General features: G+C 41.1%; 1 pseudogene; it reads right to left on the reverse strand.

Annotated features, from left to right (window-relative positions):
* Positions 1 to 4,048: 4,048 nt before the first annotated feature.
* Positions 4,049 to 5,364, reverse strand: LOC105554764 (annotated as a pseudogene).
* Between the last annotated feature and the right edge of the window lie 272 nt (positions 5,365 to 5,636).

A 5,636-nucleotide genomic window follows, 5' to 3' on the forward strand; every position in this document is an offset into this window, starting at 1 on the left:
AAAAAAAAAAAAAAAAAACGACGAAAGTAACAAATGCTGACGAGGATGTGCAGAAAGGGAAACCCTCATACGCTGTTGGTGGGAATGTAAATTAATATAGCCACTATGAACAACAGTATAAAAGTTCCTCAAAAAACTAAAAATAGAATTACCATAAGACCCAGAAATGCCACTACTGGGCATATAGTCAAAAGAAAGGCAATCAATATGTCAAAGAGATATTTGTACTCCCATGTTTATTGCAACACTATTCACAATAGCCACGATACGGAATCATCCTAAGTGCCCATCTACAGATAAATGGATAAAGAAAATGTGGTATGTATATACTATGGAATATTATTCAGCCATAAAAAAAGAATGAAATCCTGTCATTTGCAGCAACACGGAAGGAAATGAAGTCTATTATTTTAAACAAAATAAGCCAGGCACGGAAAGACAAATATTGCATGTTCTCAATAATATGTGGGAGCTAAAAAAGTGGATCTCATAAAGATAGAGAGTAGACTGGTGGTTACCAGAGGCCAAGAAGGGGATGGGGGAGAAGAAAGTGAAGAGGGGGAGAAGAATAAGGTATTTATTGCCACTGATCTGTGCACTTAAAGATGGTAACGATAGTGAATTATACATCTATATTTTACATCAATTAAAAAAAATTTAAGATTAGTGGTTGCCTTGAGAACACATGGACACAAAGAGGGGAACAACACACACCAGGGCCGGTTGCAGGTGTGGAGTGAGGGGAAGGAACTTAGAGGACAGGTCAATAGGTGCAGCAAACCACCACGGCACACGTACCTATGTAACAAACCTGCACGTTCTGCACATGTTTCCCGGTTTTGTTTTGTTTTGTTTTAAGAAGAAATAAAGTTTAAAAAAAAATAAAAGGATCAGTGGTTGCTAGGGTTTAGAGGAGGGAGAGATGAATAGGTGATGAGCACAAAGACATTTTATGGTGGTGAAACTATTCTGTATGAAACTATTATGGTAAATATATGCATGTCTTCATAAACTTGCCCAATCCTGTAGAATGTACAACACCAAGAGTAAGCCAGAATGTAAACTATGGACTTTGGGTGAATATGATGTGTCAACGTAGGTCCGTCGATTGTAACAAATGTACCACTCTAGTGGGGGATGTTGATAATGGGAGAGGCTATGCATATTGCAGACAGGGAGTATATGGGAAATCTCTGTGCCATCCTCTCAATTTTACTTTGTACCTAAAACTGCTCTTTTTAAAAAGTCTTTAAATATGAACAAATAGGAGGTCACTCAGAATGATGTGCAAGTCAAAAAGTCCCATATAGTCTCTGACTAGAAACTGTTGGGTCCAGTAAATGCCTACAGATGGAATCCTGGAATATCACTATGCTTTATAACATTTATATTTAGTGAGTTTTGAGTTCATTTTATTTGAGTGTGTTTTTGTTTTAAAAAGTCATCATACCAGCCTGGCAAAGTGACTCACACCTGTAATCGCAGTACTTTGGGAGCCCGAGGTAGGAGGATCACTTGAGTCCAGGAGTTTGAGACCAGCCTGGGCAACTTAGTGAGACCCCATCTCTACAAAACTAATGAATAAGCAAACACAAGTAGCCTGCCATGGTGCCATGCACCTGTAGTCCCAGGTACTCAGGAGGCAGAGGTGCAAAGATGGCTTGAGCCTAGGAGTTTGAGGCTGCAATGAGCCAAAATCACACCACTGCACTCTAGCCTGTGTAACAGAAAGTGAGACCCTGACTCTAAAAAAAAAAAAAAAAGAAAAAAAAGAAGTCATTGTAACAAAAACGGGAATCTGTTTAAAAAGTGAAATAACTTTTCTGGAGCTGTTGTGACAAATTGTCCTTAGCTGAACGGTTGTCATGCAAGATGAGTCTGTTGACCAGCAGCTGAAGAGGGAATCTACAATAGTCAGGGGCAGAGTGGGGAATACAAGGGAAAATAGGTAATGAGAAATGCACAGCACCAAGCTACCAATTATCTGAAAAGGAGGCCCCTCCCAACTAAAAAGCAGGGCCCCTTGTGTCCCTGCTTCACAAGGCAGGGAGAACATCACTGGCTCCAGAAAGCTGAGTATGAAACCACAAAACAGTAAATAACATCTTCTGCCCATGAGAGGCCTCTCTGTCAGCCACACTTGGCTGTTAAATTTAACCCACCTGTGACCGTATCCTGTGGCCCTAATCCCACCCAGTTATCTATCAAATGCAAACTGTCAGTCATCAGGAAGACCAGATAAGAAAGTGTGAACAACAGTGGAATTCTGTGTCCACTGGAATTAACAGCATTGCATAAGACACAACAAGCTGCATTACTGTTTTAAAGTCAAATCCCAGAAATGAGACCTCTGCTAGCCTGCATCGTGCCTTTGGGTAATTTTGAGAAAGGTGCTCAGTCTGGGAAAGTTCACTCAGATGTAGCACTGAGACCAGATTCAGGGCTTAACAAATGAAGCAAACCTTCCATTTCAGCCCTCGTTCACCTCTTATTAGTCTGAGTGTTTTTATGCAGTGCACAGAATACACATCTCTATGCAGCAGCCCCAGCAGAAAACTATACAATGGAAGAATGGAAAACCCAGTCTGCAGACTACTTATTTCAAGGAACATTCAACAGTCACTTATATTTAAATTCCAACACACAGTGGATTCTGGAGTCAAGAGATCAGGATCATATACATGGTGAAACCCTAACGGAATGTATAATCCTGAGCAAATCACTTCTCTTCTTTGTCTGACCTCAATTTTCTCACCTGCAAATAGAGGAAACTGAACTCTCTTCTGAAGATACTTCCAGCTCCGGTCTTCAGGTCTCTCAGATGAACTGGCACAAAAATGTGGAGGGTGCCATTGTTTGCAATGACAGCAGTTTTTTAACAGGATAAAGAAAAAAATCGGCCGGGCGCGGTGGCTCAAGCCTGTAATCCCAGCACTTTGGGAGGCCGAGACGGGCGGATCACGAGGTCAGGAGATCGAGACCATCCTGGCTAACAAGGTGAAACCCCGTCTCTACTAAAAAATACAAAAAACTAGCCGGGCGAGGTGGCGTGCACCTGTAGTCCCAGCTACTCGGGAGGCTGAGGCAGGAGAATGGCATAAACCCGGGAGGCAGAGCTTGCAGTGAGCTGAGATCTGGCCACTGCACTCCAGCCTGGGCGACAGAGCGAGACTCCGTCTCAAAAAAAAAAAAAAAAAAAAAGAAAAAATTCCTCACCACCACCCAGATGTTCATCAATAACGGATGGAAGTAAGTAATAGTACATTTATGCACTGTAATAATTTGTAATACTTTTTAAATAAACCATTTAAATCTATAGTTAATGAGGTAGAGCAATGCCTGATACGTAGTGTTAATTTTTTTAAAAAACAAGCTGTAGAAATATATAAAGAATATGATTTAAACACACAAACATACACACACGCACACACACGCTTATTTTTTATTTACAATGATCGTGTAGGGTAAACACAAGAAACAATTCAGTTGTTACTTTTAAAGGGTATGATGGAGGGGGGAGGGGCAAGGAGGGAGTCTGTCCCTTTTATTTTACATCCTCTGTGGCCCTTTATTTTAGGTTTATCTAAATTTATCTTAAAAATCATAAAACGTTTCTTACAAAAGAGGCTTACACTCTGCACCCTGCTGTGAACAGATGCCAGGGACATGGTGGCCCACTGCTACTTTTCCTCCCTGTCTCACCCCTCAAATGTTACATTGGCTGCAAAGTAAGGTGTTCACAAAAATTACATGGGGGAACATTTTTTAAAACCAGCGAACTTTTTTTTTAACCAGTAACAATGAACACAAAATAAAATCCACTCATTCTACTGCTGTTTCAAAATTTCCACATTAGTTTTTACAAGCCCTTCCCTACACCCCCAACCCTGTTTGTGAGGAACTAAAACATTGTATCTGGTGAACAGCAAAGGTTTCACCACACCTCAAATGCTAACACCTGTGAAGCAGAGGCATGATGGCTTTTTAAACAGAAGCAGGTTAAAAAAAAAAATGATGCAGGACTCCTTCAGTCCTTCACTAGTATTAGTTAAAACTTTCCAGAAAACTGTTTCATACTGTCTTCAGCAAATACTGTGCATTCTATATCTGGTCCTAGGTTCTTAAATGATAATAATCTAATATTCACCTCCTTCCACAGGTTCATCAATTTTAATTGAAGCTCCAACTCATGATGGATTTGTTTGATTCACTGACCACCTTTGCCAATAATAGATCCAACCAAATCTTTGGGAATAGTTCCTTGTGTAGTAATAATAGGTCCACGATATGAGCCACAATCCCCTGCATAGGAATAACTATATCTGGAGCCACTCTGTGGCTCCTAAACCATGTGCCATTCTGATGCACTCCATGTATCTATTGCAGAGTCCCAAGTTTCATCAGCACTGAAGCCAGCCATGCCATGTAACCATCTCCAGGTCCTCCTCTTCTGTCATAGGCCCTTATGTCTCCTACCCTCAGTGGTGGTAGTGAAGAAAGATGAAGATTCTCAGCTTTGCTACCACCCCAGGCACCTTGTCCAAAAGAAGGAGGAGGTGGTCCTCAACAAGGACTCATGTCATAATAATCTCTTCTAGATAGTGGCAGGGAATGCCCACACTGACTGGTAGACATTCTGTCAAAAGCACCTCTTCCCTGCCTGGGAAACCCCACCAGGCATCTAAGGTGGCCATCAGACATCATTGTAAAACCACCATAATGTAATGATGTTACATCATGTAATGTAATAGGTTACACCATGAAAATTGGGATTATAAGGCTGTGCATGTCCTCTGTAGGAGACTCAGACATAAGATCAAGGATGATTTTATGCACTCTACAACTCCGTAGCTTTTCTCCAATAAGAACAACTCTGTCAGTGGAATGAGGACAGCATTCCTGGAAAAGCTTGCTTGTTGTTTGAGTGTTCTCCTGAAGCTCTTTGATTTTAGCATCTTTGACCTCAATAATTCCTCCTGCCAGACTCTGATGAGTCAACAGCCTCAACTCACAAAGTTGCTTCCTTTATAATGGTGGGACTCTTCCAAGGTAGGGATGATTTTCTTCCGAATTTCTCCAATGGTGTCAATATCAGCACTGATACTCAGCATGCACTTGGCGCCACTGCCCTCTGGGGCTAGAACCCCGGCACTGTAGTCTGTACAGAAAGCCTTAATATTCTTACCTCCCTTTCCAATCACTGTCCAAGCATTCTTGCTCTGAAACACAACACATAATTCAGCCATCAGTGTTTCTAGATCTTTTAAATGCTTGTCCCTCTTCCATATCTTCTGCAAGGCATTTACCAAATTCACCATTGGTTTCAGTGTTAGGGAAGGTTTCCTCTAGCTGTTCAGTTTCCATTTCTTAAATCGGCGTGAAATGGACACATCAATCTATAGGCATGTGGGACAAACGCAGGACACAGGCAAGATGCCGAGGTCGGTGCAACAGAGAAACAGGATAATGACTCCTCTGTGACTTTCTGAATTTTATCATAAGCATTAATCACATTGGGAATAAAAGGAGACAATAAAATGTTTTAAGTTAGGTAGTCAACAATTAAGATCAAAACATACAGGAGGGATTGCTAACTCTGAAAACTTTGTTCCGTTATTTAGATATTTGCTTATTCC

This window comes from Mandrillus leucophaeus, unplaced genomic scaffold (assembly GCF_000951045.1).
Source record: "Mandrillus leucophaeus isolate KB7577 unplaced genomic scaffold, Mleu.le_1.0 Scaffold66, whole genome shotgun sequence".
Taxonomy (NCBI): Eukaryota; Metazoa; Chordata; class Mammalia; order Primates; family Cercopithecidae; genus Mandrillus; species Mandrillus leucophaeus.